Raw genomic sequence first — 22,767 nt, forward strand, 5'->3', positions numbered from 1 at the left:
ATTTCTAATATTTTATTTCTCATCCACTTTCCTCTGACTTTCTGTATGTACAGTTCCTCCCCGTTACCTTAGCTGTTGACCTTTTGAATGTGGATGAAGCACCAGGTCTAATGTACTGTAGATTTTGTCTACAACTGGTGTTTGTGACATTCTCTCTCTGCCTTTACAAAGCCCAAAATAAAACTAAGCTAAAGTATTCCTAAACTTTTTATAATGTGGATGACTTTCTGCTTGCATGAGAATTGTTTGGAATTACTGCTCGGGCAAGAACAGACGTTGGAAAAGCTGAAGAACTAATTGGGATTTGCACAGTTCTGTCAATACATGGGAAAGCTTCTGTCTGTGGCGATACCTGCCAGAAAGTAACAAAAGGTTTTCACTGACATGGAAAGCAAGGGTTCATTTAATTTTTTGGAATTCTATTTTTCAACTCTATGTTCATTAGTTGAGTTTATCTTCTTTGTCCCCAATTATGTCGTTTTAGGTGCTGAAAACTCTACTTTTTAAAAATATCTGTAACTAATTACAAAATTAAATATCTGCACTTAATTGAAGGATGGATAGAGATAGCTTATTATGTTCCTGCAGAAAGAAAAAATCAAAATAACTATGATGTTCAAAATCCAAGAAAACTATATATGCTTAAAAAGTGAAGTGTATATAATTATTTCCTTTTCCATCCAAGAACAACCAACTAACTAAATATAGCCTTTATTAAATCATACCTCAACTTTAATGTAGAAATCTTATCAAACAAAAATTTTTCACTAAGCGCCTATTTATCAGAAAGAGTTTCTTTCTGGAACTAGAAATTTGAATTATAAATGCATAACAATAAAATGTCTACTTGATGAGTCTATTATGCATTGATAGACAAATATGTAGAAAATGGTTTCAGTCTTGTGGAAAAGAAATGATCTTAATATCCCTTCTTTATTCTCATCTTATTGTGAAATAATATTTTAATTGTTCAACAATTGCTATCTTACCTATAAAAGGAAATTGCCTTTTTAAAAAAGTAGGCCAAATAAAATAGGCCAACTTGTTTATGAAGCAAAGTATTTTCATCCACTTACTCATAGCTCTTGGCTTTTGACAAGATGTCTCTGACATCTGAAATGGAAATATTCACTCTATAATTATACAACTTTATATGTATATTTTTTCATATATATATTCATGCTAAAAAAAATTTTTAGATGAGCTTATTTGAATAGTGTAGGCCATCCATTAAAATTGAGGAATTTATTCAGTTGAGTCTGTGATTCATAAGCATATCCTCATATGACATCGAACTTTTTCCTGCCAAACATTTGTACATAGTTTTAAAGTTACAAAACTTTCGTATATAGTTATAGCTTTTGACCACTTACTCTAAACAAGCCCGCACTGGGGCAAAGGTTGTTCATGCCCTACACTGTGGTCCCTAATAACTAAATTACAATGTTCAAGTGATGAATGATCTAAATAGATAAGCAATTTTTAATGCTATGCTTTAAGGTAAGAAGGGGAAATTTGTAAAACGTGAGTTTGAAGAGTAGAAACTAAAATGATTTACAGCTTTCTTATATAAAAACTGTGCAGGCTAATCTCCTTTTCAGTTTGAACTTTTTTGTGGGCCTCGTGAAACTAAAAATACATTCTAGGGAAGACTATGTTTTTAGTTACCAAAATCTTATTACCATTAGTGAGACATATTTATATTGGAACATTTAATTAACATTTAATTCATTACAATAAATCTCACAGTCTTAACACTTTACTTCCTACCATTATTTAGGAAACATAACTATCAAAATATTATAAAATAATACCTGTATTAGTCAATGACACCTACAGTTATGATGGATAATAAGCAACCCCAAAATCTCAGTGACTTACAAAAACAATCTTTTTTCTTGCTCATCAATCTGTGGGTTGGCTGCAGACCCACCAATCTAGCTGGGCCAGGGCTCAGTTAGGCTTGGTAGACTCTAGGCTTTGGGTCTAGTTCAAGTCTGCTCCATTTGTCTTCATCACTCTGGGACCAGAGGCTGCTCAGGGCATATTCTTCTCATGGTAGCTAGCAGAAGCCCAAGAGCTCAAGTCTAAGCACACCACTACCTTCAGACATTCATAACTGCTCATGCATGGCTGCTCACATTCCATTGACTAAAGCAGGTCACATGGCTAAGCCCAACATTGATGTGACAGGGAAATATTTTCTACCTACCCTAGTAGGAGATAATAAAAATTTACTTGAAAAAGGATTTGAGTGTATAATGAAGAATTAGGAACAATAATATTCCATAATATTCACATAATATTTTATAATAAACATTCCTTACATTAAGTTTCATAAATATATTTGCACAGCTTGAGGAAAAAACTCTTGATCAGTAAGGTAAAATGATCCACTTGTAATAAGAATTTAAAGTTGAAAATTTAGCCAGAATTTATGTCAGCTTATAGTAAGAGTTTAGGTTAAACACACATTCAACACGTAACTGGGTTGTTAACATAGGAGTGCAGTGAGATGATATCTCCCAGAACCAAATGTATATGACAGTATCAGCATCATTTCAAAAATTAAATTATTTAATAATGACGTTGTTTGAAAAATGTACCTTTCCTACTTTGATAATTGGAAATAACATTTTTTCCAGCATAACTTTAGGGCAAGAAGCAGTCAGGAACAGAAATCTATCATTTCTCTTATGCGTTAGGGAAAAATATTTTCCTAATATGATGTCTATGATGTTCTGTTGTAAAAGGATGCTACATAGGATTGCTTTTTTTAAATGATAGTAAATCTAATGTCAATAGAATCTCAAACACACTGCGATGTGAAGTCCATAACCACGACTGTGTGCAGCTACTCCCCTGAACACCCGCTTCGAGGGCGGAATGAGAACTCTCATAAACAATCCATTTGATTCTTGACATTGCTGCCCAGAGTAGTGAGAAATGGAAAGGCTGCTACATGATTCTTTGTTTCTATTTTTGGTTTGTGTTTTCAGTGCATGACTTTCAAAGCATTGAAGGAGCTATTTAAGGATCATCCCAAATCATATTAAATTGTGGCTAAAAGAGAAAGCGAAGATCTTAGGCAGGACTTCCTGACTTATTTGATGACTCCCAAGTTACCTACAAAATGAATAACTTTTTAGTCACCTACCTTTTTGAATTCATTCTTCATTTACTCCCCTATTCTACAGACAAATTAGGCCATTCCTTGTTTCCAAAATTTACTCTAAGCTATCCTACCTTTTTCATTTTTTTCTGGGCTCTTTCTCTCCTGTTGTCTATAACCTTCCAACGTTTACATCCATTAAGAACTAACTTCAAGGCCCAAATAAAACTTCCCTGACATACTTTTTCTGATAATCCTTAGACATTCAGTTCCCCTTGCTTTTCGTATCTCTCTAGTGGTATGGCTCACGGTCTAACTTTTGCGTTATTTGGCTTATCAATTGTCATTTATTGAATATCTGCTGTGTGTCCGCCCTTCAGAAGCTCAGCCTATTTTGCATGTTTGTAATCTTAGCAAAGAGTCAGCTCCCTGAGATCAAAGGCTGTCTTACTCAAGCGTTGTCTTCTCTGTGGAGCTCAGCACATTCTCTTTCACACAGTAGGTGCTCAATAAATATTCAAATAAAAAATAGTTTTGTGGGAAAAGATCTCAGCAATTTTTATTCATTTTGTCCAGGGGTTTTCACAAAATGATGTAAAATTTATTTTAGGCTTCAGCACAAGCACCTGGATCACAGACACTCAAGAAACTGTAAGAGGGTCTTTAGAGGTAATTGGATCTATTTGAGCTGGGAAAAGACTGTGCTATCTGCCTGGAGGTATTTCAAATCAAAGACAGAACCTCACGTATCTGGGATGATTTGAGTGTGGGTCTGCATAACAGTTGTGACCCCTCCAGACTATTATGGCTCTATATTAAGAATTTTTAATATTCAAATAGCAAATGGTAAACTCACAAAAATGAGGATATACACACACTATCTTGTAACACTTTATTTATACAACTATAGATCTCTACATAAATTAGTAACTATTTTTACTTATATAAAATAATAAAGCAGCTAAAATTTTATATTTATAAAGGTTTTTTATCCTCTTTGATCTTTTTTCCTATCTTCCTTAAGCACAGCTTTTATATGCCACTAATTGCTCAAAAACATAGAGTAGCCCATTATTTCTTTATAGGTGTAGAATTTTTAAGCCAGAAGAGACTAGAAACTGTTGAATCTTATATGTTAATTTCACACAATAGCAACTGAGGCCCATAAAATCGTTATTGAAGTCTCATTACCTGTCAGAAGCGAAACTGTGACTAGTCTCCTGACTCTGATGTAATGTTCTTTCTACTTTCCCATTCCAATCCTTTTTAAACTCTTCTGTTTCTCAAGATCGCTACAATGAGACTCGTTCATAATTACTTGAACTTATTTCTGACTGTAGTCCCGACACAAATCTTAACTCAGGGTGATTGCCTCCTATCATACAAACATCTGTCATGAAAATCTTTCCTTAAATTCTCTTCTGCCCAAACTCAAAGACCGGCCTCCTTTGTGAAACAAACTCTGCTGTTCCAACTCACAGTGAAGCTCTTGAATCTTCAAAAGAAATATTTCATATCTACATGCTTAAAACTCTGCTAGCTAAGGTGCCAGATATAAAGACAGCTTTCACTTAGTTTATAGTACAGGTGGGGAGATTAAACACGTTTATGTAAACAGGACAAAAGATCATGAGTGTTTGAAAATGGCCACAAAGAGCCACAGGAGCACAAATAAGAGAGAGGTATAGGTGGTATCCAATGTAAGTATTTAAAGATGGTAAAACTTCTAGAAAGAGGGAGGGATAATTCGAGACTAAATTTAAGCATTGCTCAAAGACAACAGTTGCAAAGCACAGAAGGAAAGCAGCAAATATTAAATTTGGCAGGGCCTTAGGGTTTGTTAAGCAGGGTAGTGAGGAGGAAGACAGGAGTAAGGCAGGGTGAAGGTTGGTCATAGACAATAATAATTTTTAAGCAAAGGTACTTGGACTTCATTTTCCAAGAAATATGAAATTATTGAGAGTATTTGAGCAAGGCAATTTTTTGATCAGAGCTCTGCTTAGACAGATTAAACCAGCTGGAGTCTATAGAATGAATTGAAGAGGGATATAGCTCATGCCAAATAGACCAGGAGTGGGTGGAATGCTATACCCCAGGCAAGAGTTAGTGAGGGCCTGGACGAGAACAGGAAGTGGAAAAGAAAATATGGGGTCAAATGTGCAAGAACACTAGAATAGAATCAACAGGATTTAGTAACTGATTGGGAGTGGGGAAGAGAGTGTGGAAGTAGTTAACAGAGATGGCCATAAACAGGGAAAGAGAAAACAGAATGACATGCAAGTATTGTAGGGGAAAATTATTACAATATTTTTGAAAACTATTGCATTCTAAATTAAATTCACAACTTGGATACTATAAAACGTACCACAAATCAGCATGTATATTTAGATACAATAGAAATCTAATGCTTAATTACACACTGTCTTATTGTTCATTAACTTTTACAACCGTTTCTGTGTTGCCTCTTCAATGATACCAGATACTTCTTGAGGAAGGGGAAAAAAGGAGCGGACGGAGTGACCTGACATGGAGAAAATTCTTACTATATTCCACACTCAGGCACAATACATATACTTCTATTCCCATTTTACAAATGAGAAAATTGAGGCTCAAAACTATCAGGTACGTTGCATATATTGTGGGAGATGATGTAATATGTCCCAGTCTTACTAACTCCCAGAGCATAGGGACTTTCAGGAGTACCAATAGGTAAAGGTTCTTGGAAGCAGACTTTTGCTGAAAATAAGAAAAAATTCTTTTTCAACAATTACAGTTGTGAAGTTCCAGAAGAGAATTGAGACCTACAGGGAAAGTTTGATGAGTATATGTAGGTATGTAGTCTTCAAGCAAAGGAAATCACAAAAGTTTTTGCACCAAATTGTCTCAAGATACTAATGGGTATGTGAGCAAGTTACATAGACGCAAAAATTAAATATTATAAGTTTTCCTTTTTCTTTGTTAGTGTAGACAGTTTTTAAATAGCTTCATTTTGCTTTATTTTCAAACTCTATTGGTAGATTTTTTTCATAATTTTCCTTGGATTTATTGTTATATGTGTATGAGTATTGTGGCAGAACTGTATGTTTTTCTTAAGTGTAAAGGCAACTATAAAATTCAAGAAATACCTTCTAAATAAGACTCCAGAAAGTAATTTGTTCCTTTGTCAAAATATGTATCTTTCATCACAGACTACTGGTGGAATGAATAAAGGAAAATATGTTCCACGTGTGCGTTTCACAAGAAAGTGAAAATTGAAAGTTTTTTGACGTCAGAGAACCAAGCTCCATTGCACTTTGCACACATAAATTCTCCCTGAGCAAGTTATAAAATATAATGTAAATTAACATTTAGACTTCAAAATTGAAGTGTGACTTCATGTCTCATCTCTTTACATAACCGCACCCACTTGTGAAGAATACTCTCTCACAAACAGACAAACTTACCTGGGTGCGGATGGTCAATCGGTCCTGCTAAAATCTGAGCAAAACAAAAAAGGGAACATACCAAAATCCAAAAATAAATTCTCTTATCTCCTTCTTATTAAAGTTGTTTACTTGATTTTTCCAAGATCCTTTTCATTAAGATAAAGGTAGGAGTTTTAAAAATTTTAATGTTTACTTATTATAATCTATGGAAAAATGTGTCTGTGAACTGAGTGTGATTTCTCTGTGGTGCCCCTTTACAGTAGATTAGGTTAAATTGTGGAAGCCGGAGCTGTAGGAATAGCTTAGTACAAAATAGAAAAGGTACCCAGTGCAAAATGAAGGAAAGCTTCTTTGTCAATAGCCAGGTACATTTCAACAGCTAACTTCTTTCCAAAAACCCACATCAAAGAAGAATAAGGCAGAAGGAGTTGAAGGATAAAAAATTTAGAGATCCACAGAAACAGGCAGAAGTTTTTGGCCAGCACTTAGTCCAAGATTAGATCGAAAACCCCTAAGATTCTATAAGAGTTCTTTCTAGGGAACCCTGTGTCTAAAATAAGAGTTAGTCACTTGGCTCTTGGAGTCTATTAGCACAGCTCAAGCTGGGCCGATTGGTGATAGGGTACTCTGGACACTGTATCTTTATAAGATCTCTGGAGCCTTGCACCAGAGTTCATGGCAAGTGGGATCAAGGCCAAAGACCTTAAAGGATTGGATTGGGTGTTGATAGCTGGTGCTAGGAGGAGGTATGGAGGCAAGGACAGAAACTTATCATTTCAGCTATTTAGGGGTCCCCATCAAGGAGGTCTGATATGTCTACATGTGTGGACAAAAGCATATTCTTATTTTTCAAAGAGAGAAACTGGGACTGCAAGAGGCTAAGAAATTTTTCCAACATCATGTAGAATGAGTCAAGCCAACATTTGTATTCAGACTCCAGAGGGCATAATATTTCTACTGTATCAAGAAGTTCTAATATTCCCTAGGCAGGACAAAGTTGTTTGGGTTTTTTTAAATACATTGTTTCCAAATTAGGATTCATGTTTCCGTTTCTAATTTAGTTTACTATTTGAGTGACTGTGTAGATAATAAAATAAGCCTCTGAATCTTATGCTATTACTTGCACTTAATCTTTACTTTAGTTCCTCTTGATATCTCTGCCTAAATGTAGACAAAATGTTCTGTAACAATAATACAACTTTTCCCTGATTGATCCTTTCTCACGAAATCTCAACAATCGTTTAATTTCGTAAATTCTAATTCTCTTTGACCAAAGCTTCAAATAAAAAGAAGAAAAAATGAGCCAATTTAGCAAAAGTATGTCTATTTTAAAATTAACAATGCAAAAACAAAGACCACCCAAAAAAATGGTATAGAAGAGTTCTCAGCTATGAGACAAGAAAACTGCAGAATAAAGAGATTAAAGTAACAAGTAACTATTTAAAATATTGCTAAACAAAGGAAAGAAAGATCTAAGAAGATATTTTGAACTTTGGCAGCTTTCTTATGACCATTGCCAAATAAACACACCAAAATTAGGAAGGGCACATTTGGTCTGAAACAATCCGGTCACTTGTGCTATTTAGAAAAAGTTCTTTCTGTTCATCTAGACTATTAACCTACACACACACACACATACAGACACACACACAGACCAACAAATACATACACAAAAGTCAAATATAAATTACCTTCTTAATATGAAAACAACCACTCAAAATCTTCTGTGCACGTGACAATAAATTTGCAGGTCCTAGAGAACACTGTGCTAGGTATAAGCAGACTTAGAGTCTAAACTGAACCTCACCCCTTATTAACAGGGTGACTGGAGAAGTTGGTAATAACCCTGTGCCTCAGTTCTCTTATCTGTAACGTAAAGGAGTTGGGATGGATGATTTCTAAAGTTCTTTCCAGCTCTATGATTATATATGAATCTCAGACAAGTGGGATAAGAAAATCTATGCGGCTGTATTGAATTGCCTCTGTCCTCGGTTCTGAACGGCTTCGAACTTTAAGGCCGATTCATTACAGCCCGGAAGGAGCATTCCCATTTCAATTTCTAAGATAATCACGGCCAGGTTTAACCCTTTCAGATTAAATGTTAATTTCTTATTTTTCTTAGCCCTCTACATTTCTTAGCCCAAGACTTTCCTGTAATTAGATGTCAGTCTTTTGATTAATTCTGTATTTGCTTCGTGCAAGTACCTACTTTTAGCCCCTAGATTATTTCTAATGTGTGTGCTTCCTGCCCTATCTCTACTTGCTCTTTTGTTTTTATGCCTTTTTCTTGTACCCAATCAGAACTTTCCTGTACTTTAGCCGATAATTCTCTTTGAGAGCCTGATCTTGCCCTTTAAGTTTCAACAATTCTGTGCCGGTAATATACAAAATAATGCAATTCTACCTCTTTTAAATCAGAAACATTTTATGTCAAATATAGTAAGTCCTCTTGTTAGTGCACATTCTTGTTCCCAAACATCTATAATTTTTCTTAAAATAATAGGATACAAATTCCCATCATAAAATGTGTTCCAAAGTTTTAATTATTGGATAGGCAGGAATAGACATGGTCCACTTATGTAACAAAGATTATATCATACCTCATAACTCAAAATTAGAAAAGTATAGTAAATTAACTGGTGTGCACATATGAGTCATTTTAGCAAACTGTAAATTCAGTAATGAGGTAACTAAATTCAAAAGTTCTAATGGCTGACTCAGGTGGTAATTTATTACTGTGTTTTTATCAAACACACGTATTGCTATATTAATTGTTTTAATTAGTAAAAGGGATATACAAATTAGAAAGTATACGTTCTTTTTTCTCTTTCTCAATGTATTGTCTAGAGATTGTCTCCAGCCTGAAGGAAGAAAAGGTGGATGGAATAGTAAATCTTTACTGTATCAAAACTTAAATAGGAAATAATTATCCTAACTAAAAATCTCTGAATTTGTCCACCGATTATTCAAGACAATTTAAATTACCCTACTTCTAATTTATTCCATAATGTCTAAGGCACAGTCCCAAGGTGCTGTCACTAGACAAGGACTCAAGTAGAGAATAGAGGGTAAGAAACTGACTCTGTCAGGGATGCTTAAGTAAAGAAAATAATATTATAATCACATAACCCCAATTATTGCCAGGACAGAAGAGTATGACTGTGCCCTTGTATTTCTGCTTTCTACACACACTTCTGAAGGAGTACTCTTAGTTCTTTTTTGAGTTCTTTTACCCTTTAAGGCTATTCTTTGGGAGTATAGAGGTACAAAGAAACACTAAGTTAACATCATTAGGAAAGACTTCTCCAGAATCTCTCAACTAAAGCCTTTGATGAAGCTCTTAAATATTGGATACCTCAGTTGTTAATTCTATAAAACTTGTCCCCAATTTTAGTGCTTTTCTAGGGTCTAGTGACTAATTCTAAATATTTCTACTTGCTATATGAGAAAATGAAGGCAGGTTATAAACTTCCTTGGATAGTTTGGATAGTTTTTTAAAGTGATATAAACAATTGAAATCGCCTTCCACTCCAGCAGTCTCTAAGCAATTGTTGTTTGCATTGTGTAATTTATGTTTACAATGATTAGCTAATAGTTTCTGATATATTACATTTATAATGTAGAGTTGTGATTTTTATTATGTATATGTAATTTGTTGCACATTGAGTCCTTTTTTATAATTACAGTGTACAGTAATTATATTTATTTATTACTCACATTATGCCCTTCATAACAAAATTATAATATTTTAAATTTCTAGAGTGTCATGAGTGCTTTGTGTGAATTTTTAATTTGCTAAAAAGTATTTACTGAGAATCTAAGTCAGGCGTGCTCAATTTGCCAGTAATATAACAATGAACAAATCTTGATTTGAATACTTATTGTTGGAAAATAATATCCATACTGTGCTCAAAATAGTTATTTTTTTCACTATTATGGTATACAGGAATGTGCTGCAATGAAACAGTGACTTTTTGTAATTTAATTATGGTAAGGCAATTTTTAAAATAGACAATCCATTACTACTGCTAAACATTCTCATGACCAATTACCTTTATATCATCTTGTCAGTTAGTTGCATTGAAAATCCAGTTTTCTCATTACTAATAATGCTTTAATTTTATTGCTCTCATTTTATGCATGATAGTAATGGAAAATTCTACATGAGTTGTTGAATCTTGCAGTTCCACAAGATGATTCATCTTTCCACTCTACTGTGTCTGGATAATATCCTTTCTGGACACAATGTGCTTGTTCTTTTAGCTCATCTCTTTCTATTTCATTCTCTCTCCTCCCCCTTGAGTTTGCTATTATTCTTCTCCACCCCTCACCCCACAACAAACTTTCGTACCAAACTTTCCTCCAGGGCCCCTTTGTGCCATCCTGAAAAAAGACCAGTATGTGAAATATGCTTTAATAACATGCTTTTGCTGCTTATGTAAAGAAATACCGTAGGTAGAATAATGTTGCATTTTTCTGTGATATATTGCCATATTGAGACATCCTTGCCAACAGACTATAATTATATTTTTCAATGTCCTCACATGAAGCATTTAATAGTAAACTTCTCTATGAGCATACCAACTGGAAAATGTTTATTATTCTTGGTAAACTGGCAATTTTTAACTATTATTAAACACTGAGCATTGTGTAATCAACTACATCTTTCCTTGACCGCCGAGAAAGTTGGAGGCAGGAACCAATCCAAGCTTTATGGGACCTCAGGTCTATATAATTTGGGGACCCTTGTTTAAGAAAAAAGAATTCAAAATTATGAATAGAAAATTAGGTTCAGGACTGTGGGAGAGCCTCATCCCAGTTCAGAACCTTAAAGCTTAAGCTTTATTAGCTGCAGGGCAAATCCACTTCGGCTTGGAACTAAATTTTATGCCCAACTGCTGCTGTTTTCCTCCATCATCATTTCTTAAGTCACTTGGTACCCTCGAATCTTTACACAATTGGGATCCAATCGGTTAGTTAACTGAAATTTCTGGAAAATATCGAAATTACGAAAGATTACATACACATAAACAAAGATATTCTTTCAACTTAAAGCATATAAATCTTCATTTATTTGTCAATCTTTTGATTGATAGACAAGGATTTTTATTCAGATAAGAAATTAAGTGCAAGTTATTTAATGGAAGTTTTTCTGTTTAATTTCCCCCAAGCCTTGCCTTTTACAATTTGAGTTTTATATTTTAATTTTGGACTAATGGTTTCATATTTCCTGTACCTATGCTTTTATTGTAAACTGCCTCAAAATTGTTTCAAAATAAGTGGATTAAACTTATTACTCATGACTATTTGTACATAGATTCTCTATTTTGTAGATTATCAATGGTGATGTTGTAATACTTGGTTGATTACCTTGGATTTTTCTGAGTTACTTCCTTTTGTTACATTTGGCATATGCTATGTAAATAAAATAAAATTCATCTGACTCGTGTGATAAAGGCTCTACTTTATATAATTTTGGACTGTATGTTGTTTCAACTTTCCAAAATTCTAGACTGTTGATAACTGAGTGTACATTAAGTATCATTTCTTATACACACAGATTATTTAAAGTATGCTAAAAAAATAATAGAGGTGGATAGATTTTTTCAAATTTAAATCAGCAGGCAAAAGTAGAAACGAGTTGATGTTTCAACATAGCTTTTGTGTTTAATTAATATAGGCTTTAAATTTGCATAGGTATAAATTGTAGAAATATTATTAGCTACTGCCAATCTGTTTCATCACACAACAATGAACAGCAAATAGCATTGGTATTTTCATCTGACCTTGTGGTGTGGAGTTTTAAGGGCTTTCATGAGTGCATGGATGTGTACTGTCCTTTGAAATCTGCATCCAATCTTCTGGGCTCAGTTTCAGAATCCAGTGCTATCATTTAAAACAAAAATAGTTTGTTCTTTTATCTGTGCAGCATAACAGAAGAATTTTAATCAGAGTCAGACACATACTCTGAAGGAAATCACTGTCTACCCTTCTACAAAAGAACTAAATTTCAGAACCTTACTTCAACCTTCAGTTGTTCAATAAATTAATTTCACACATCTTATGTTGAGTCATCCAAGATGGAGTGATCTCATTTCTTAACAACCAGAAGATGGTTTATTTTACAGTATTTGCCTTGCTTTGAGTTATAGTAATTTTTGAAACCCATTAATACAAGAAATTTGATTTTATAACCATTTTGAAGACAAAAATAGCATGTTATGGCATGGATGAGAAAGGACAGTTAGATTCTTTAAAAATATTTTTTGAGGGAAAGTATTAGTTTAGATTATTATGAAAATACTGCCTAAATCAATAGGGCTTATAAAACTATACAATTATTCATCACAAGTTGTTCTAGAATTAGTCATCTTAGGTTCTATTCTGAACATAACATGACCATGCATCTTTATAAGCTACAGTTTCTGAAACTTGGTCATTGTTTACTTTTTAAGTGTGTGATAGCACAATGATGGAGAAGTACCTAAGGTAGAGAATGAAAAGAATGCAGATTAAGAGTGATGCCATAATAGAATGGACTAAAATTGTTGGTCCCTTTAGGCCTGGAAAACCTAAAATAAAGAGAAAATGAGATTGAAATACATTAAAATAAGGGAGGTGTTGGTAGGCTTAACTGTGACTTTTCTACTAGCTTCAATGTTGGAAGAAGACCTTGAGAAAATAAAATTGAGAAACATTTTTTAAGCAGGGCTTTTCATAGTGAGTTCTAAACAGAGGTGAATCATCACCCTTAGGAAGTAGTATACAGTAAAAACACAAAACAATTCATTCAAGATTTCGACATGTGATGGAAGATTGTACACAATTGGGTTATTACAGAAAATGAAGAAGTTGGAGAGAAGTACTTCTGATCAAAGTAAGGAGAGCAACCATAGCTTGGTGTCCCTGGCAGAGAGAAAATAATTTATAGATGAGGAGCAATTTGGCTCTAATTATTATGTTTAATTTTTTCATTTTGAGACTATAGTAGATTTTTACAATATAGGCTATCATGAAAAATGAATGATCTAAAGAAGTATTATTTTGTGGGGTTTTTTTTTTCCTTTTTCTCCCCAAAGTCCCCTGGTACATAGTTGTATATTCTTTGTTGTGGGTCCTTCTAGTTGTGGCAGAAGTATTATTTTGAATGAATATAAGTAATGATTTATAAGACAATTCACTCTAGTTCTTTACTCTAAGAAAAAGAAATGTACTACATATAACCACATATATATTTTAAAAGAAAGTTTAAGATATTGCAAAAATTCACTAGGAGTGCTTGCTTCATAATGACAACTCACGTATTAGGTCTTGACTTCATAAATAATGGATCCAATCGTAGGCTCTAGGTCCCTATGAAACAAAATCTAGGTCCCTAGGTCTATTGCAAGAAGTATAAATATGCCATTAAAGGCTATAAACATGACTTTCTAAAAATCCCAGCTTCCCTTTTCCAGTTTGCTCTCTGAATGGCCACGAATTTTCATTTGTAATTCCTGTCATGTGCATCCGTCAGGATTGGCTTGGTAATGCTGTGGTAACAAATAACCCTAAATAGCTCAGTGGCTAACACAACAAACATTTACTGTTTTGCTTACTTGGTACATCCAGTGCAGATCAGTTGAGAGTTCTTCATTTTATTGTGTTTCAGAGACAAATTGATAGATGCTACAGCCACTATCTGGAATGCTGTCAATCATTGTAGCAGCAGGAAAGAATTCATGAGGGTTTCACTCTGGCAATTAAATGCCCTGGCCTAGAAGTAACGTATGCTACTTCTGTTCATGACTCCTTTGGCCAGAACTAGTCATATGGACTCACCTGAGGATGCCAAGCAAAAAAAATCAAGAAAGAAAATCCCACTAGGTAGCCAGATATCAAAAATAGCTAGTGAACAGCACTAATGATTTACACACTGTACTTACAGCACCCTTTCTGTTTTAAAGGCAACATTATTGATTGAATAACTCGGTTAAGTGTTGACCTCTTTGAAACACAAGCATGACTAAAAAGTGATATTAACAGGCCACTTTTTCTGGCCTAGCAGAGTAAAAGAAGCCTTCTTAAGAGCCAGCTCCTGCTGGGATGGCTTGCTAAGGTTTCAGTGCACTTCAAAAGCTTTTTACTAATTGTAAGCTTGGATAAAACTGCTATTCTGAGAGGCTGAGTGATGTCAGTTACAAAAACATTTCAGCAAGAGCGGTCAGCTTTTGGCAAGCCTTCTGCCCACTGGGAGGCAAAGGTCCGGAGAAGGGAATAACAGGTGCATACTGTTACCACTCTTGTAAACTGAGGAAGAGCCCAGCTCTAAAAGTTATTTCATTGAGGTGTTGAAATCTCAGCCATTTTAAGAACAGGTTTTCTGCCAAAATGTCTTTTGACTGGCTGCTGCTAGATAATGTATAACTAATAAATTGAGAAACAGATTGAAGTCTACAATACAGGAACAATTTTCCCTGGCCTAAAGGATATGAGAGAAAAGAATTTTAGGGTTGGTTTAAAAAATCCGCCAATGTCTGAACCTCTAAACTTTACCTGTGTGGTGGGAACAACTAACAGCACAGTTAATTTCACATGATGCCTTATATTCAATGTATCATTTTCTCTAGGATGATGAACATTTTGAAAATGAAATAGTGGTTTGAGAATCAAATAGTAAAGCTTTTAGTGTATGTTGCTTTTAAAATGACTTTAGCTGTGACACACTGATTTTACATAACAGGTCATAGATCCCATAAATATTAAATTAAAGAACAATTTGCATAAATATTTCAAACTTTGCTATTTTAAAGTATTGGGAAGTTAGAATGGAAGGAGAATATTTTCATATTGTTTAATGCTTCGTATTATAATAGTAAAATAAGATAAAAACATAAAAGATCACTATATTTTGAAATATAACAACCTACTAATTATTTTTGTCTTTAAACAAAAATACCAATAGCTAATGTTTCTTGAATGTTTACCATACACCAGGCACTATCATTATAAAAATTCTATATGCATTCATTAATTTTATTCTCACAACAATCTTCTTGGGTAGGTGTTATCATTAGCAGTTCACAAATGAAGACATTAATGCACAATGGGATTCCAAAGCATTTGTATTGACATTCTTTGGTCAATATGGGCTTTGGAGGCAAAGAAACTGAGGTTCAAATCTTGCTCTGCCAGTTAGTAAAAGTGGCAGCCACTTTTCACAAGTTATTAAACCTCTCTAAGCATCAGTTTCTTCATTTGTAAAACCCATGAGCTTTTGGTTAGAAAAAGTATAACTAGGAATAGAAATTACTTAGCACAGTCTCTCCCCTAGTAAGCATCCAAAAACATCAGCTAGTATTACTATTATAATTGTAATCATTCGATGTAAAGAGAAGCATCTAGCACAATCTCAGGACTATAGTAGATCCCTAATAAGTACTAGTTTCCTTTCTCATATATCTTCAAAGTCTTAATAGATTGGAAAAATAAAAGACTACCCCTCACGTGAAATGGAATCCAGCTGGAATGGAATCCCACAGGACTGTGAAAATGTGTCTGTGAATGACCTTGAAATGAAACCCATGAACTATTTTTAATCCCGTTTCTAAATTTAACTGTGTCATAGTCTCACATTAGTCCTTTCCTTGCCAGGGAGTTTGGTGTTCATTTAACATACGCTGGGTACCTTTTCAGTGTATCAGCTTTCAAGACCTGGCATAGAACCAGTTTCAATGACTATTCACATTTCCTACGGAGGCATAGTGAAATTTAATAAAAGATCTGTGGATTGCGGGGGGAGTAGGGTATCAGGGTATGAAAGATTCGTGACAGCTCTGATATATTTCTTTCCTCTTTTCTAAAGCAAAAATCACAAAGCACTTTAAAATTACTGAGAAAATTACAAATGAATATTAGCACTTTTTAAATCCAAGCACCACCACCGACCACGAAAATGAATGTAGTGCTAACGTGTATGTGAGTTTAATGCTCTGAAGAAAAGTTCTCTGGGAACCAAAGGTAGCTCCTGTCCTGTCTGATTAAGGATACCTGTCTGCAAAACTAAATGATGTATCAACATTGCAAGCTCTAATCGATTTAATTAATTAATCTTATCTGTTATGCTTTTGTTTTCAATTGTCAAAAGCAGACTTTGCTGATTAAGGGTTGTGTTACAGGTATAGCAGTTAGAGGATGGAGAGTCCCATCATTAGTCTATATCATACAGTGCTGGCCAAGAACATTACTCTTCAAAAATGGAAAAGTAACAGCTTGAGAAATAGGGCCAATGACACATTAGCTCAGCAAATCCTGGAGGCTAATGTGGAGGTGGTACTACACTTAAAAGACTAGCTTGGTTTCCAGAACTTCCAAGTAAAAATCCCAAAAGTTGACTGAAGGTAAACTTGGCCCCATTATGTTAGCCTAGCAAGTTGAAAAGGGATGTTCAAGAATTCTATTCTGAATTAGCTAAGGTTTTTTTTTTTTACTAATAATTGCCATTAAAATTAATTTTTCAAAAAAAGCTGAAAGTGTGCATGATCTTGCTTACTTCTAACAAAAATTAGCCACATATTAAATCATTTTTTAACATTTCTACTGTTTTGTTAGAATAAAAATATCAAACTGCAAAATTTAATGACAATATTTAATCTCTTTGTGCTAACATATTCAAATTTTAAAATATGTATCTGTATAGGAGAATTTAAAACTTCTTGTTTGTTATTATCTCATTGATGGAGATAAGGAAAGGAGAATATATATACCAAGTTTTTATGAATAAAAAACATTTTGATTTTAAAAAAAGACAAAGTAACAATCTTGTATTGGTTGCAACTGCTGTTTACAACAAATGTTTTATTTCCTAGTATTGCTAAACTATGTTTCACTGGGTAAGATAAATCAATTGAGGCACAAAATGAAATCAAAGGCTCCCTTTTCAGCAAATGCTACTTAGGAGGAAATAGACCAATGAGAAGAAATCTCCCCTCTCTCCACTTCTCATCTAAAGCATTCTGGAAGATGGATCTATAATCTATCACTCTTCCAATGAGAAAAATTAGGGTTAAAACTATATAAAGTCATGCATCACATAATGACGCTTTGGTCTGCGATAGGCCTTATATACGATGGTGGTCCCATAAGATTATAATGCAGCCTAGCGATGTCATTGTCCTTGTCATGTCATAGCATGATGCATTACTCATATATTCGTGGTGATGCTGTTGTAAACAAACCTACTGCGCTGCCAGTCATATAAAAATAGAGCAATACAATTATGTACAATATGTAATATTTATAATGATAATAAACAACTATGTTACTAGTTTGTGGATTTACTGTACTATAATTTTTATCATTATTTTAGAATATACTTTTCTACTTATGAAAGGAAAAGTTTACTGTAAAACTGTATGTGTGTTACACTACTAGCAGCCTCATACATCTCATGTTTACTGCATCTCTTGATTGCACCATTGTCTCTTGTGCTTGATTTAGTCTCATGTTGTTTTGTTTATCACGGCCCCTAAGCATACAAAATCCACTGCTAACAATGCCAGTAAGAGGCCACGTAGAGTGATTGACTGGGAAATGAAATTAAAAGTGATTAAGGACTATGAAGGTGGAAAATCAGTGATAGTTATTGCTTGCCAGTCAGGCACGTCCTATTTCACCATAGCGAAAATCTTGAAGAAGAAGAACAAAGTGATGGAAGCTGTTAAAGGGTTTGCTTTATTGAGGGTAATAAGACTAACAAAACTTCGAGAAGATCCAATATCAGACATGGAGAAACTTCTAATGACCTGGATTGTACACCAGACACAGAAGCATGTTCCTCTCGGCACCATGATGATCACAGTGAAAGCAAAAAGTTTATTTATGAAGTTCAAAGAAAAGGCTAGACCCAAATATGTGAACTTACTGGTAGTTCTGAATGGTTTAAACTATTCAAGAATCGCTGTTCATTACATAATGTGAAAGTGAGTGGTGAGTCTGCAAGTGCTGATGTGGTCAGCTGAAGAGTTTTTGGAAAATCTAGAAAAGCTAATTGTAAAGGAAAATTACTTGCCAGAGCAAAGATTCAATATGGATGAAACCTCCCTATTCTGGAAACATGCTTGAAAGGAGTTTCATCCCTAAGGAGGTCAAGTGAATGCCAGGTTTCAAGGCTGTTAAGGACAGAGTAACAGTTTGCTTGGGGGCAATGGTGCAGGCTACAAATTGAAACCCTTTTTGGTCTGGCACAGTGAGAACCCCAGGGTATCCAAGCATATCAATAAGCACACACTGCCAGCGTACTACAGGAGCAGTAAGAAGTCACGGATGACCAGCTCCTCTTCCAAGATGAACTCCTGAATTGCAATGCCAGAGAAATGGAGAAGTGCTATTTGGAGAATAACATACCTTTCCAGATTTTGCTTGTTGTTGATAATGCTCCTGGACATCCTTCTTTTATTGGTGATCTTCATCCCAATATCAAATCAGGGTTTCTCCCTCCAAACACCACCTCTTTTATTTGACCAATGGATCAGGGAGGTATAGCAGCTTTTAAGGCTTACTAACTGAGGAGAACTTTTGCCCAGACTCTTGCTGCAACTGAGGAAGATATTGAGAAGACACTGATGCAATTCTAGAAGGATTACAACATCTATGACTGCATCAAGAACCATGCTTGGGCTCGGAGTAATGTCACTAAGGAGTGTATGAGTGGCATCTGGAAGAAGACATTCAAGAGGTTCATCCCTAACTTCAAATGGTTTGCCAGGGATGAGGAGGTTGCAAAAACCAACAAGGCTGTGGTTGAGATGGCAAACAACTTTAACCTGGGCGTGGATGACGATGACACTCAGGAGCCCCTAAGATGGTTCCTGAGGAATTCACTAAGGAGGAGATGTTGGAACCAGAACAGGAATGCATAGCTGAAGAAGTGACAAGAGAAAAGAAAACTGCAGAAGAATCTCCAAGAAAATTCACAGTGAAGAGTTCAGCAAAAGCTTTTATAGACCCCAACAAACTCCTTAAAAAGTTTGAAAAGGGGCTGCACCTTGGCCAAGTGGTTGAGTCTGCATGGTCTGCTTCTGTGTCCCAGGGTTCACCGGTTCGGATCCTGGGCACAAACCTACGCACCGCTCATCAAGCCATGCTGTGACAGCATCTCACATAGAAGAATTAGAATGACCTACAACTTGCATATACAACTATCTACTGGGGCACTGGGGAGACAAAAAAGTAGAAGCCTGGCAACAGATGGTAACTAAGGGCCAATCTAAAAAAAATGTTTACAAATATGAACCCCAACAACAAAAGGTTTTCATTAATAGAAGGGAACATTCATGGCGCATTAACTGCTTACAAGCAAATCTGTGAAGGAAAAAAGAAACAAACCAGGCAAACCATCATGGATGTATTTCTGAAAAGAATGACACCTCCTCAAGAAGAGCCTTGGGCAGGTCCCTCAGGAGATATTCCAGAAGAAGGCATTATTATCATAGGATATGACAGCTCCATGCATGTTATTGCCTCGGAAGACCTTCCAGTGGGACAAGATGTAGAGTTGGAAGACAGTGATATTGATGTAGGCCTAGGCTAATGGATTGTTTGCGTCTTAGTTTTTAACAAAAAAGTTTAAAAAATAAAAGAAAAACTTTAAAATATAAAAAAGCTGATAGAATGAGACTATAAAGAAAATGTTTTTGTACAGCTGTACAATATATTTGTTTTAAGCTGTCTTATTACATGAGTCAAAACGTTTTTAAAACTTTAAAATTTTATAAAGCGAAAAAGTTATAGAAGCTAAGGTTAATTTATCATTAAAGAAAGAAACTTTTTTTTATAAATTTAGTATAGCCTAAGTGTACAGTGTTTGGAAAGACTCTGACTCACCCAGAGCAACTTCCAGTCCTACAAGATCCATTCATGGTAAGTTCCCTATACAAGCATACCATTTTTAATCTTTTATACCACATTTTTACTGCACATTTTCTATTTTTAGATACATGAATACTTACCATTGTGTTACAATTGCCTCCAGTATCCAGTTCAGTAACATGCTGTACAGGTTTGTAGCCTAGGAGCAATAGGCTATACCATAAAGCCTAGGTGTGTAGCAGGCTATGCCATCTAGGTTTGTGTAAGTATGATGTTTGCACAACAACAAAATTACCTAAGGACGCATTTCTCAGTATGTATCCCCATTGTCAAGTGATGCGTGACTGTACAAAAATTGAATTTTGCTATCCTGATCATCAAGTGGTATCCCTATAGGTTGATCTTACTCTTTTGAAAAATAGTTAGAAAAAAGCAAATAAACTTCAGGCAAGCAACAGATCCAAGGTCCAAGAGGAGTCGGGCCAGCAATCACCAGCCACATCCATTGTGAGGCAGAGGACTGCATCTTGAGAGTGTCATGCATTGGAACCAAAGATGGGACATTAGGGATAATGGACAGTGGACATCATCATGCTCTTCTTGGTGTCCTGCACCCCTGACATACAGCCTTTTTTTTTTTAAAGCTTATGGTCAGTGCTTAATCTGATGTGGTTGGGTAGAGGAACAGGATGTTTCCTCCTCCTCTCAATTCCTCTGATGTATTCTGGAGCTTTCTGAAACATGCAAGAACAAGCATTCTTAAAACCTTGCTATATTTTTGGGAAAAATATACACAGATAATCAAGAGTCCACTGGGGTAAGCCATTTGTCAGTCATAGGCATATCTTACCAAAAGTGACTTTTGATTAATAGTGACCTGTAAAATAATGTACTGCATTGTAAGGAACATTTGTGGGAAGGCAACACAAACGTTCCTCTGTGGTTATTTTTTGCATTTTGTGCACTAAAGGATTCGTTGGTTCTTGAAAAATTTTAAACATAAAGCTCTTCCACCTTCCTCTGCAATTCTTGAGCACCACTGAGCATGTTTTGGTTATTTTGGGTGCCACCAGTTTGATAGTCTTCTTTCTTTGGATTCAATCACTGACAGACACTGCTTGACAAGAAAAAAGAATCCACAAGAACTTGCTGAGAAGACATTCATATGCAGCATGTTAGGTTTTTCATTTTCATTTGGCATTTTCCAACTCAACTAATTATGTTATCACTCAATGTAAACTTTAAAAAAGAAAGTCTTAAGTAAGAAAAACGACTTGAAGTCTTGCTGCCCAACTTCAGAGATATGCCTGTCATCTTTAAATAGAAGAAAATTATATTGATGTTTTTACATATCTGCATATCATGTGCTTCTCTCTCTCTCTCTGTCTCTCTCTCTCTCTGTCTCTCTGCACCTCTACCCCTTATCCTTCGTGTCTCTATATCTGTCTAATGACTTGTTTCTCTGGAATACAGGGTCTTTAACCATCCATTCAATGGTTATAGTTGCTACACAGTTTATTGCTCTTTTCTGGGCTGTTGCTATAAGTGGAGGTTTTGGCATGTTATAATTCTCTGTCAAATACATCTATTACATAAGCTTCTCATTCTCCTTCTCAGGGTAAAACTTATGCGTACATTCTGCCAAACATAAAAATGAAATGGTCAACTGTGACATGAATTGAAAATGTGGCAATGAACATATGCTACCAGTACATATTTACAAGCAAATACTGCATTTCAATCAATCACTCTAAGATGTCATTGATTATAAGACACATCATTATACGCACCACTAAGAAAACATATTTCCAATTAAATCTGACACATCATCAATTGTAAAATGCATCCCCATTTCATAGATGAAAAATATGGAGAAAAGGGTACCACAGAATTGATGAAATGTGGCAAGCTTATGTATGTCAATGTGCCTTTTTCCTTTGTACTACTTCTAGTGTCAACTACCGAGCACATTATATTTTACTTACCTACCTTCTTTCACTATTCTTTTTTCAAACCAATTTACGTGCAAGTAATTTTGCTGATTTGGCCTTGATTTCCAGATGCAGTTTAAGGCCTGTGCTTGGGTTCCCTCCAATCTGTGTCATGGAACTTGGCACTATTTACTCCTGTGGAGTTAATTTCATTTATTCTGCTTTCAGTTAACCAGCGACATCGATATCAGAGAGAGCTGGCACATGCATCCAATACCTGGGCACTACTCTGCTATCCCAGAGTAAAAGGATTACTCCAAGATGCAACAGCAGTGTTGAAGGCATTTGGGCTAGATCTACAAAACTGTAAGGAAGGAAAAGTTAGTCCTTCAATGTCATTCTTCTTTCTGATGGCTAATTTTCTTACTTAGTATTCCAAAACATAAAGGTC

At 35.1% G+C, this 22,767-nt stretch overlaps 1 long non-coding RNA gene across 12 annotated transcripts in view; it reads right to left on the bottom strand.

The window, feature by feature from the left end:
* The window catches only part of LOC106848013 (uncharacterized), a 122,879-nt gene extending 106,787 nt beyond the window's left edge, over nt 1-16,092 (bottom strand). For 5 of the 12 annotated variants that reach the window (XR_001402298.3, XR_011495336.1, XR_011495337.1 and 2 more), the window contains exons 1-3: nt 16,024-16,081; nt 14,136-14,358; nt 12,324-12,423 (exon numbers count right to left, since the gene is read on the bottom strand). This is a non-coding gene — a long non-coding RNA (uncharacterized lncRNA). Of the gene's footprint in view, nt 1-12,323; nt 12,424-14,135; nt 14,359-16,016 lie in introns of all 12 variants that reach the window. The other 7 variants (XR_011495335.1, XR_011495341.1, XR_011495339.1 and 4 more) reach the window with 3 other exon arrangements.
* Nucleotides 16,093-22,767: the final 6,675 nt, after the last annotated feature.

This window comes from Equus asinus, chromosome 18, assembly GCF_041296235.1.
Source record: "Equus asinus isolate D_3611 breed Donkey chromosome 18, EquAss-T2T_v2, whole genome shotgun sequence".
NCBI classification, from domain to species: domain Eukaryota; kingdom Metazoa; phylum Chordata; class Mammalia; order Perissodactyla; family Equidae; genus Equus; species Equus asinus.